Genomic DNA, 14,106 nt, shown 5'->3' with positions numbered 1-14,106 from the left:
AAAAACAATAAATCAATTATGTTATTGTTTATTGTTACTTCATGATACTTGTGCTAATTTTTTTATATAATAATTAATACATGTTAATAAAGTAATGTATCTAATAATATTTATTTTACTTGCATATATTGTGTATTTATATTTAGTAATTATTAAAATTGAGTAATTATTAAAAATAATTACATTTGAAATTTAAAAAATATATTTGAAAAAATATGCACAAATTATATTGTTCATTTAAGTTCATGATACTAAATGCATTAATTGATTGTAAAGTGTTACGATGTTTTATATAATAATATATGATGTAGAATAATACAGTAACTTCCCTAATATTATTGTAATAAGAGTTTGCCAGTACAGTATATTGATGAGTTGTTTGTGACAAACGTCATCATCCAGACTAAATTGCTTGTAGAACAAAAACATCTGGCTCTGTTTTGACTTAGCAACACCCTAGCAACAACATAGATGCGCATTATCAAAAACCATACTCTTTCTGAACTGTTCTAACCAAATCCAAGCTATCACAGTTTTACTGTAGAAACAATAACTGTAATTTTTGCAGAAACAAGTTTGTCTGTAAGGAGCATCTCTAAAACCAGCAAAACAATGATATAAAGGGTTGTTTGCAAGGGTCACTCGTCACAAATAGGAGCGTATTGAGGGTCTGTACAGTGAGGTTTGTCGAAAGCTGGTCTTAAAAGGCATACAAAAGCCTGCGCACATATATCATGTTGCGTGGAGCTGCAAGAGGTAAATAATTTATCTGGAGATTTATATGGAAAGGTGAAGAAATGTCCCTCTAATGGGTTTAATATAGCTGGCTCCAGGCTTCATCCATCACTATGGGACTGTGCTGATGCCGCGCTGATTTCTCTTTCTTTCCACTTTCTCTCTCTCCTCCTTCTCCTTCCATGGCCTCCATGATGGCCACTGTTTAACCCTGATCCAGGCAGTCCATCGCACATCCTTTGTCTTAATTACTGTCTCCTGGGGCCTATTTTTCTCCTTTCCTGCTCTTCCATCCGTAACCCGTTCCATCGCATGTGTATCTGTTGGTTATTTTCTTACATTGTTTTTCTCCTTCTTCAAGTCTAGATTTCATCCGTGGTCTGGATGTGATTTATCCACTATTGGAGGTTGAGGAGGTCAAGATGGTTTGTTGCCTCTCTAGTCAACACGCTTTCATTGAACTCGCTAAGATTTACACAAACACCTTTCACAAGACCACAAAAACACACTTCCAAAATCAACACAAACGCCACCGTATTTCTCTTTCTATCTCTTCCAAGGGCCCGAAATTAACATTCGCATTTAATTTTAGCATTTACTTCAAAAAAGTGTGTGTGTGTGTGTGTGTGTGTGTGTGTGTGTGTGTGTGTGTGTGTGATATTCCCCAGTATCAGCACTGGAACCGTTTCACCGTTTGTATCACTCTGCTTGTGGCGACTGTCAAATCCAGCATATTTTTAAAAAATATTACTGTTGTTGTGTCAAGAGTTTTTTAGGCGAGAATGTAGTTTTAGACCTCAAATATGTGACTCATAAACATAAAGCGCCTATTTTACAGTTTGTTTAGACATTTTCGCAGATGCGTCATCAGCCGTTTAACGTTCGTGTACATGAATGATTTCTGAAGGATCATGTGACACTGAAGACTGGAGTAATGATGCTGAAAATTCAGCTTTGCTTCACAGGAATAAATCATATTTTAAAATATATTAAAATAGAAAACAGTAATCGTAATACTATTTCACAATATTTTAGTTTTTACTGTATTATTGAGTTGTATTATTGTATATATAGCCTTGGTGAGAATAAGAGATTTCTTTCAAAAATCAAAGTCTTACCAAGCCCAACATTTTTTACCATAGTGTATACACAGTATGTAGGGCCAATTTTGGTTTCATGTTGACTTTTAAACAGGAAAAACAGGCATAAATAAGCATGGACTCATCATGGTGGTGAAACTTGGGGCTAAAAACTATGAGGCTGTCAAGCTTTACACCACCTTTCTAGTGCGCTTCACTGTCGTGGAGATGAAACTGTCAATGTACCTCTCTGTAATTGCTGTGATTATGGTGTTTCTGCCTCATGTAAAATTATACATCTACAACAGGGTACATCTAGAATTTGCTGACAATTTTCAGGTGACTGAACGACTGAAGTCATTATGCACTCACTCAAGCTGAAAGAATATATTACACACATTTAGTTATTCCTGCACTGTTCTGAATGACAATTCAAACGGAGTCTGAGCAATGGATCGTCTAAGCGAAATTAAACATTTGACATCGAATGTCATACAGTAATTCAGTGTTTTCATCTTTCCCTCCGAACCGACGATGACAGCTGTAACTGCAGGAGCCGACCGCTTGACGTGCCTCAAAAAGTGAAATGTGAAAACTGCATCTGCACATTTGGCTTTATCAAATCAAAAGACATTTACGGAGTGGGTGAAATAAAACGGGGCATGAGGGAAAATGAATCATGGCTTGGGCTCAGTTTACTCGCAGCAGATAACGTATCGCCATCTGGGGCATCAACTGTGATTTGCCATCTGTGAAGGTACAACAGGTCATGACCAAGAGTCTTCGAGAGACCAGGAGGACGGATAGTTTGCGCTGAGAGAGCGGTCAGTCTTTTATTACAGTGCATCGATACTGTCAGGTCTGAGTGAGATTTCAACCCAAGCTGCTTTCATTTTGATATAATTACATTGGGAAATTTATAGCATTACTCATACTTTCCGTGACGCATTTTCGTATTTGCAAAAGTGTTGCGAGTCCTTCTGGAGATGGATTAATGTATGTAGTAATGGAACATCATAAATGCAAAACTATATATATATATATATATATATATACAGTATATATTTCTTTTATAATGTTGGGTTGACTAAAATGGGAAGAAATCTAAAATCTATCTATCTACCTATCTATTTATCTATAGTATAATGATACTAAAACAAACCTGTATATATATGTATATATGTATATATATATATATATACAGACACAGTTTTATTATCATTATATTATATATCGAGAAACTGATGTAGTTTTTATTATTATTTTTCATTTGTTTTTTATTTTTATATTTTTCATTTTCATTTTAATGTTAGTTAAGTTTTTATTAATTTTGTTGTATTTGTCACTTTTATTAGTTTTCATTTTTTAAATATGCCTTTATACTTTTATAATTGTTTATTTAATTTTTACTTTAGTATCAAGTTAAACTAAATGAATATGAGAATGACTTAATAATATTTAGTTTAAGTTTTTAATATTTTATTTAATTTAAATTAATGAATATGTTTTTGTGACTCTTCTTTTATTATATTTTTAATTATAACAAAGACCGTGGATCACACAAACACACATATATATGTGTGTGTGTGTGTGTGTGTGTGTGTGTGTGTGTCTGTGCGAGAGAGAGATACTAATCACAGAAAAACTAAACAGAAAAAAAAGTAAGAATTTGCCAGATGAAAATACAAAATCTCATCAAAGACTCTTGAGCAATTGTGTAAACAGTTTATTTAATCATTAATCAGAAATACAGACCACTGAGCCAAGAAGCAGCAAGATTGTCCCTTTACTTTTCTGTGTGTATTATTAATTCTGCTTTGCCACTGTGTTCCTAATGAGATTTCAGCAGCAGAGGTCTTCAGAAAGAGATTCTGTGATTCAAAATTAAAATGACTGGTTTGAAAGGGAAATTCTAAAGGCCCCCCAACCATAAGCCTCTGCCCTCCCACATGGCCACACTGGTTCATCTGCCTTCAAAGACACCACTGAAATCAAGGAACCATACTTTGCCCCCAAAGCTTGAGGTACAGTGCCGAGCTATTAAATTTTAAGACATCCGCACAAAGATGGGATAGCTTTTCACCTCATTATATTAAGCACTATGACAAATTCAGACTGCATTTTGCCAATTATGTGAAGTCAATTATGTGAAGTCAAGTCAGTCAAATGAATGAATGTATTCATTCATTTTTAAATATTCAACACAGATTCTTATCATCAAGCTAAAAAAGATAAGGAGCTTTTCTCAATCATTTAGATTTTTGCACCACAGCAAATGACCCTAAAATGTTAAAAATTATATAAATAAATTGTTAAATGACTGTAAAAATAGTATTATATTTTATTATAATTATATTTTTTATATTACACTGCAGCATATAATGATAGCAGGTTATATATTATTTAATATTTTTAAAAAACAGCATATTCATTATAATAACCTAAAATGCTGTTTATTTAAAAAAATAAACATTTTATTTTTAATATTATTATAATATTATAATTTTCATATTAATAATTTTTCTTAAGTAAAATAGTAAAGTAAGTCTGGTCAAAATTTATAATCATAACTTAGCAAAAATAGTATAATTTTGGTAAACATTTAAGTGAGATGCTTGTGATTCTAGTGAGATAAACACTCGGCATACAAAGCTCAACAATTCCGATAATCAAAATAAATTTTAGATAATAATGCACCTGGACATTACAATAAAAGTCAGAAGTAACACCAAAAATAAAACTGGGAAAGCTGGTAAACAAAGCTCTGGCATAGACATCCCAGTTTTAACATCAACATGATACTGACAAATACAGAGAAAAGCAGAGAGAAATATGCCTGTAACAAAATCGCATCGATGTTTGTGATGTTTAAAAAAGATCTCAAATACTATACAATACATAGGGCCCTATTTTAACGATCTGAAACGCAAGTAACTTTGTGGGCGGGTCTTGGGCGCTGTTGCTATTATACCGGCGGGATAAATGACTCTTGCGCCCGACACAAATCTAAAATGGGTTGGTCTGAAGTAGCTTCATTATTCATAGGTGTGGTTTGGGCGTAACGTGAAATAAACCAATCAGAGCGACATCTCACATTCCCTTTAAGAGCAGACGCGCTTTTTCAATGGTGGATTGGTATTGTAACGGCGGATTTGCCAGGCGCGCACCAGGAGCGGTTCACAGCCGAGGAGAGCAACGCTCTCGTCACGGCCGTAAAAGAGAGAGAAGTGACATTGGGGATGGAGAAAACCACCCAAATTAACTTCGGTTAAACAGGCGTATGATAATTTGGGTAAATGTGTAAGCTAGATGTATGCTTTTATAATAAACTGTCTATCTATCTATCTGTCTATCTATCTATCTATCGTAATAATGTATGATTTGCAAAAATGAAAACTGCTGCTTCTGTGTAGATGAGATAAGCAAAGTGTATGCGTGTTGTGCACACGCTACATTGATTATGGCCAAGCATGCGCCCTTAAAATAGCATATAAATAACATGCGCAACACGCCACTGACTTTAGACTAGGTTTTTCCTGGTCAGTGGCGGAATTGTTTTCTAAACCTGCAAAATAGCATCAGGGAACATTTGCGCTGGAACACGCCTCCTCTTTGCGCTGAACCGCCCCGGGGAGCGCAAGTGTATTTCCTAGTTTATCGACGTGCGTCTGTGGAGGGAAAAGTCCGCTGTGCGCGGGTGCAAAATAGGAATGATACATGCGTCGGTGTACAAAGTCAATTGCGCTGGGTGCAAGATAGGGCCCATAAAGTTACTGTTAAATACAAAGAAAAATACAAAGTTACTGTTGAGAACTGGCTGGCGCCTTCTTACCGAACATTTACTATTGATGATAGCAACTGTTCCATGTAGAACTGAACAAATACAATCCTCATGAATATTTCAAAACTATATCTGTACCTTTCGGACCATTAATACATGTGGTCAAAAGGGGGCTTTTTATCCCTATTCAAGAGGATAAAATCCATTCCAGGGTTTAGAGTCCAGGAAAAACTGCCACTGTTAATATACAACACTGTCTGGAGTCAGATTTCATCCTGTGCACAGCGAATATCAACATAATATACAATCATGAACCACCTGTTGTTATGGTTATTATGTAAATATGGCTTGCAACATGGAATTTCTATGTCTGCCTGCTACATTTGTGAAACATGTACAAATAGAATTAGCTATTGAGTAGCTAGCGTTGTGAAGGGGGTGGATTGGAATCCACCGCTGCTTCAATGTATATGTAATGAGTGATTATTATCAAGGTATTAATCAATATTTTTCCTTCTAAATATCACATGAGTTGAATGACATCTCTAGGCTTGTGAGATTTTACTTTGTTATAGGAGTTACCAGTGTGATCACTGAAATGTTCTTTTCATGTATCCTCTAATGTCTGTGAATGCAGTAACAGTGCTCACTCATTTAGCCCGGCTTCCAGAAATGAAATATGGAAAGATGTAATGTATGAGAAAGGTCTTCAACATGTGTCAATACATACATCTGTTTTTCTAGGGTACCCTGACAGCTATGGTCACAGGGGTCAATGAAGTCTAGTCTCAGTTAAAACCTTACTTTCCAGTCAGACTTAAGTGTAGTTCTCCTTGAGAGAAAGAACGTATTATCTTGATGTTTTGAGAGGACTCTCCTGTTTATAGAGCCTGGCCAAACCCAACCTTGGAAAAGCTGTGTGTCGGTGTGTGTGTTCGTTTGTTTGGGGAACCACTGGCATTATTGGAGATTGACTGAGTTGTTCGGGACATGTTGGCGCCCAGCAACCCAAATCTGCGACCTGGAAAGTCACGACGTGCCTGACTTCAGGGTCCGAGTGTCAGCCGCATAATCAATGGAGATATGCTTCTGTCTATCTGTATATGTGTGGAAAATTACTACTGTATGTTTATCTATTTCTTAGCCAATCAGAAACTGCAACCTGAAGCAAGGACGTAGCTTAGACCTTGGTGAAGGGTATAATAACTGTGATCTTTGTAACTGTAAGCGGAGGGGCCTACAAACTCCTGTGTGAGTCTTGAAGCTAACTTCTGCTGATGAAACTGCAAACTGTCTTTTCTTCAACTTATTATAATTCTGACTCCTGGTCTTCTTTCAAACATTGATCACTATTATTATTGCTCATACACTCTTTAAAAAAAAAGAAAAAAAAAAGAACCATTCTGGGTTCCCCAAAGAACTTTTCAGTGAACAGTTCTTAAAAGATATTTTTCTTCTTTCTTCTTTTTCCTTTATAATCTGATGAACTGAAAGATTCCAAGGATATTACAAGTTCTTAATAGAACCATCGATGCCAATGAACCTTTATTTTTAATAGTGTACAAGAGTTAGGAAACCTCTTTATCCTTTTTTTCACATCAGAAACAACAGAGATGAGCATATGAAAAATACAACAAAAGAGTCTGATGAATGTAAATGAATAAATTAAAAATAATTGGCTACTAAAAATAAGTATTAATTGCTAGGAACACTATACAGCATGACATTTTTACTTTCTGACATTATCACGTAAGCATCATGTTGATGTAATAATTGATGGATACAACAGCTGACAGATCTGCGAACGTTTTTAACCTCGGCATGATGGGAATTTGGAGGCCAACATGAGCAGGAATGGAGGCCTTTTTGACGTTATTATGCCCTCAGATATAACATGGGGTTATTTTATGCTTGTCTCTAATAGTAGTGATAATAATAAAGGAATCCAGGAAGGAATCCAGTCCAAGAAAAGGTTCTCAGCCCAGAGGGCAGTGTGCCATGAAATGAAGGAGCGAGAGCACATCATTTATGCCGGTAGGGGAACGTATGGTTAACATCAAAAATATTATTTACTTTGAAGTGTAATGACCCGGGTCCACACACGCCGGCCTCTCACGCTGAGGAGAGAAAGGGCTCTTCCTAATTTAAGTGAGGGGTGGGCCAAGGATACATCATGTCTGTTTTATCTACGCTTGACTGGTTTGGTCTTAATGACATGAAGTCACCAACCATAATGAAACACCTCCAGATGAGAGACTGCATGCACTCGGTAACAACAAAGTCATTTTTGCCACTTGTTTTTTGCACATTAACATTTAAAGCCTGAAAAATCGGAACATTTTTCAATAAAATCAGTGGAGAAAAATGCAATAAATGTCCACAAAAGGGAGTAGAAACACATTAACCTTATCAGCCTGGCTCACGAATGCTAATAAGATGACATCATGTTTTTCTCCCCAATAGTCGTTACATTCTTCTCACTGTGACCAAACAAAACAAACCTTAACATTTCCCTTGACTTTTTTAGAAATTCAGAAACTCAATTGGAATTAAAATGGTAGGAAAATAAAATTTGATCGAACACATTATTGTACACTTCTAATTCAACGACTTTTTTGGGGGCACATCTTTGTTAACGGGTTAGTAAAGGGTTAAAGGATTAGTAGATAGTTTTCATTTTTGGGTGAACTAACCCTTTAAACTGATTGTGTAATGAACAGAAAATATGAATGTTGCAATAATGAAATTCTGTACTACAATAGAATCGCAATAACGCATTTCCTCGCTGGCCATTTTAATATAATTGTAATTAATGTATAAATATAATTATAAAAATAAAACAGCTACACTACCATTCAAAATTTTGGGAACAGAACAATTTGTCAATTTGTACTTTTTAGTAAATTGATCAAAGGTGATTGCAAAGATTGTGCATTGTTACAAAAAAAAGTCTATTTCCAATAAATGCAGCTCTTCTAAATTTCTGTTCATCAAAGAATCCCGAAAAATGTATCATAGTTTTCATACAAATATGAAGCAACACAACTGTTTACAACAATGATAATAATAATAAATGTTTCTTTAGCAGCAAATCATCATATTAGAATGATATCTGAAGGATCATGATGTGACACTAAAGACTGGAGTAATTATTTTAAAATACATAAAAATATTATTGTAATGATATTTCATAATATTACTGTTTTTACTGTATTTTAGATCAAATAAACAGACTTTAGTCTTTAAATCTGATGGGAAAAGCAAGAAAAAGAGTTACTCGTTGTCTCGGCTGTACTACAAATATATACTTTTTTTTTTTTTTTTTTTTTTTTGGAGGTTCATTTTTAGTTTTACAAACATTTGCCAAGGTTACTGAAGCTATTTTACACACTTAATCAAAAAATAAAAATCTCATTGTAAAAAATAGTCCATCATTACAACAATGCATACTAGCCTAATGAGGGTTAAAATATAATTCTTGTTCAAAAGTGGGATATGAACAAGTAATATGTCTTTGCTAACTGGTTTGATAGCAGTTCTGCTGTATATCAAATGTCTACGTACACAGCACACACAAAACTTGAGATGCTTTGAAGCCCAATTTACTGTACAATTTAGCCACTTGAGAGTTGCTAGCAATGTTAGCTTTTGAACTGAACCACTGCCTTTTATTTCATTGAGCCCCGAGGCAGCAAATCATCGTCACTAGCCTGAAATCCACAGCGAGCACATTTAAGCTCTTATGATGGATTCGGGATAGCTGGTTTATTTAGCCACAGGGCCGTTAGCTTCAACATAATGCTATTTAGCTACGAGCAAAGAGGTGTTTCACCTTAAAAGACTGCAGGTTCATTACAGTGAAGGCAATGGTTTGAATTCCACCCGTGGCCCATCCTGTTACTTATGCATCAAATGTCTGAAGTCGGAGTCTCTCTCTGAAGACTGATGAGGTCAAATGCTGCAGACATCAATATTCAAGTTGACTGCAAATCAAAAAGTGATCCAAAGGGCATTGCTCATTCATCTAAAAGTTCAGATTGAACTTTGTTATTTATTTAATTCTTCTGGTTGTGTGTAACTCCTTAATGTGAAAGTGAAACTCAAATTCAAACTTCCTCAATTAATCATGTATTCAGATCTTCAGGGCTGTCTGGTATCTTCAGGGAGCTTCTGTAACCCAGTAGGGTATGAAGATGTGCTCATGTGCTGTTAACATTGTTCTGCTTATAACTTTCCCCCATGGAAGGGTTCGTTATGTGTGATGCAATACATATGCCACTGAATGATGCAATTCAGGAATATTAATATACTTAAAAATTGACCAGTATTAACAAGTGGTGGTTATTTGAAAACTAAAACAGCTACACATGGCAAGAGAGCATGAAATAAACTATTTTATGTCTTTGCATTTCAAAAAAAATATTGCTAAATATACATAATACCATTCAAGTATTCGAGTAAAAGACGTCTCTCATGCTCAAAAAGGCTTCATTTATTTGATCATAAGCACCTTAAAACAGTAAAACTGTTAAATATTATTATATTTAATATTCATATATTTGACAATGTTGAAATTGAAATTGAGATGGCAAAGCTTACGGTGATTTTAAGCAGCCATTACTCCAGTCTTCAATGTCACATGTTCATTAATTTTCAATATTTTTGAAAGACTTGCTGTATGGCGCTGTGGATCTGCAGAACCAACGTCCGGTCTGAATCTGCTGGCCTAAATAATAACCATTTTTAAAAATCTGGTCTGTTATGACTTTATTTATATGCTGTTGGACGGTATACAGATACAAGAAAAATATTGCAATACCCTGCTGTTAAACACATTGCTATTCAATAATTAAAATAAAATAAAAATTCATTTGAACAGTATATATATTTTAGATTTTGAGTCTGTGAGAGACAAATGTAAAATCCACTGTAAAAGCATATTTTGACAATTCTAAGAGAAAGTCTAACATTTGGCAAACCTTGCCAGCCGTGTGTGTGTGTGTGTGTGTGTGTGTGTGAGCGCGCTTTAAACCTGTCGGTGTATTAACTGAAAATAGCACGGCTGGTGTGAGTCGCCCTGAGCCTTTGTGAATTGTGAATGAGAGTGAAGTGTAGGGTGACCCTGCCCTGACCACACACTGACACCAAGTTGAGTCAATTAGCAGAGTGAAGTTTGTCTGCAGTCTACGCACACCCACAAACACACACTTTTCGCTCCCAGCTCGCCTGACCTGATGCCACATCACACACCACTTCTGACTAAAAGATAATGGGTCACAGAGGAAAACAAACACACCTTGTGTCTTCAATTTTCTCTTTGAGAACTAAAAATTGAGCAAGTCCAAGTCTTTTGCTTGGTGATTTAACATTTTCTGTAATTTGACACTATAATTATATTTTCATTGGAATCAACATGGTTATGAAACAGCGGAGGACGGAGACATGTTGCAAGCCAAACTCAAACCTGCAACACCTATATGAGCACCAAAGCTCAACATAGAACATAATGCACCATGGCTTATATATATATATATATATTTTTTTTTTTTTTTTTTTTTTTACGTCATGTAATAATCTGAGTTCGAGAAAGATATCTTGTCAATATCCTCAACTATGTGTAACTCCAAAACAGTCACACGCAACTACTCAAGTGTTTATTTATTCAAGCTATGACAAACACGGCAAACCACGAGAGCTGTCTCTGACATGCGTGATAACTCATCAAAGTCAGAGACGGAAAGGAAAGAAAGGGGGAGAGAAAAGGACAGGAAGAATCTCCTCAGAATTCCCTTTCCTGACAAGCAGTCAAGCATTCAGTTGTCAAAGTCAAAAGAAGAGCTTGCTAATAATGTGTGATGTTTCATAATGTGTGTGTTTTCAAAGCGAGGCAGCGCTGCCGATCCTGACAGACGGGGAGGGGGGGCTCTAATTCTGTTGTTCTCTTTATCTGGTCTTCATTGCCCTAAGTCTCACATCACTCTGTGACGGCGTCTTTATCTGTCGTTAACGGCACTTTTTCTTCCTCTCTCATCTACCCCTCCACCCTGAAGCACACGCTCAGAGCGCTGCTTCTAATAAGAGGGATTTTTACTTTCTCTCTTTATCATTCTCCAGCTTTCTGTTGCTCTCTCAAACTCTGCCGTGAACGAGAATATACACACATTCACGTTACAAAAGCCTTATACTGTATTTGTAGTCTGCCGAGCTCCGAAAAGGACAAAAACGCAATAAATGTACCACAAAAGTAGTTCAAATGACTAAAATCTTGTGCGCCATCCAACGCTTCACACTCCAGTCCAAAAGGTGGTAGAAATGAACAATTTCTGTATTTTGCACTTTAATTATATTTCCATTTTTATCAACGTTAATGAAATATACAGTACAGAACTGAGACATGTCGCAGGCCAGATTCAAATCTGTAACTGTTTTTTCATAAACTAAAATATTACTCTATAAAAAATGTATAGTTCAATACAGAGAAAGTAGTTTGTGGTTATATCACATATACACAATATATCACATGTATTGTTTGTTTTCATTTGAATACTTATATTTTATATATAATTAAGGGATAATGTAGAGCGAGTTTGCTCCGAGTTCCTCCACTTCGCGTCGGGGTCCTGATCAGCCTGTCGGGGTTGTATTCGCTATGTTATTGCTTACATATTGCATAAAGAAGCGATTAGCCTGTACACTCTAGACTTTCATGACTGAACTAGATATAAAAAGTAATATTTATGTGATAATTTCTAATAATATCTTTCATATATCTTAAATGTGTACAGTTGTATGATGTGATGAGATTTCTGCCACCTACTGGACTGGAGAGTGAAGTGCTGGATGGCACACTGGAGAGCAACAGTGACTGCCACATTATCAAAACTGATCTAAGCACTTTTAATAAAAATGATCAGTGAGCCACATCTTGGATGCTTAATTAAAGGGATAGTTCACCCAAAAAAATGTATTCAGTAATAATTTACTCACCCTCATGTCGTTTCAAACCTGTATGACTTCCTTCTGTTTAAATCTCATGAAGCTCTCACACAGAGCTTCACATTAGGCCTGCTGGCACTTTCTGTATTCACAGAGGAATGAGAGAATGGAGGAGGACATGATAGTTTCTCTGCTTCCCAGCAGAAAGCCCCTCATGGTCGTATCTTCAGCGCAGCGGGCGGCTCCTCATCTCACTGTAGAGCCCATATCTGTACTGGTGCTTTCCATCAGCATGTGTGGCCAGTAAGCTTGTTTTAGTGGAGCTGTGGGTTTCTGCTGGGTGGAAGCCAGAAGTTACAGAAGAGATATGAAAGGAAATGGGGGCATAATCTAAGTTTTCTCTTTCTTCTTTCCACTTTTTTTCCCCCATTTTGTTTTTTAAACACATTTAGTATGCAACTGCTTAAATTGTTATATCGTTGAAAAACCATGAAAACGTGAAATTGTTGACTTTTTGACAGGTTTTTGACACTTTTCACGTAATCTGTTGAGGCCTTTCCACAGTAATCAACATTGCAAATCTAGTAAAGTTTTTCATATTTTTTTTTATTTTTTATACAATATGCATATATATTGGCAGTAAAAACCGAATTAACGCTGCTGCGAGGGTGTTTCTACAACGGCTGTAACCCCGCTCACGTCGGCAAATTTGACATCTTTCTCTCTTCTGACCAACGTAATCAACTTCTCTATATTTTTTCCCTCTTTTGGAGAGGAGCAATTTTCTCTTTTGCTATTGGAGCAAACGGGAATACAAAAAATATAGTTGCTGTCATCTCCAATTCACCACTGACGGCTTCCATTTCCGAGAACCCCAGAAATGTGAAAAGAGTCCATTGGTATGTTAGCGCTTCCATCATGGTGTCCAGCTTTGTCTTAAGGACATGACTAAACTCAGTAGAGATGACTTTTTCCTTCATAAACAGTTGCACTGCATCTGCCCTTGATGCTAATTTGGTTGTCGGTGGCGAGCGTGTTTTGGCTGCATGGCAGGGGGTTCCTCGCAGGGGTTCTAAATTACCCAAAAAATTTGAAAGGTAGTGGATAACAATTTCCACAAAAATATGAAGCAGCTAAACACTGATAATTATAAGAAATGTTTCTTGAGCAGCAAATCAGCATATTAGAATGATTTCTGAAGGATCATTGACACTGAAGACTGGAGTTATGATGCTGATTGATCACATGCAGGAATACATTACATTTTAAATTATATTAAAATAGAAAATAGTTTGTTTTTTTAAGTTGGAATAATATTTCACAATATTACTGTTTTTCTGTATTTTTGATCAAATAAACGCAGCCTTGGATAAGACTAAAAACATTTGAAAATCTTAATTATCCCAAGCTTTTGTCTTTATGTTCTTCAGATATTTATGTTCTTCAGAATCAGATGCAAAGACTCATTCACCGGCTGCCTTTTCTTTAACATCAAACCAGGAGCCCCTAGCTCAGTGCTGAATTATAAATTAGGCTGTCAGGCGACCCACTGTTTATGAGCTTGGGGGGTCATTT

Source organism: Squalius cephalus (assembly GCF_949319135.1).
Source record: "Squalius cephalus genome assembly, chromosome: 23".
Lineage (NCBI taxonomy): Eukaryota > Metazoa > Chordata > Actinopteri > Cypriniformes > Leuciscidae > Squalius > Squalius cephalus.
This window is presented reverse-complemented; position numbering follows the sequence as displayed.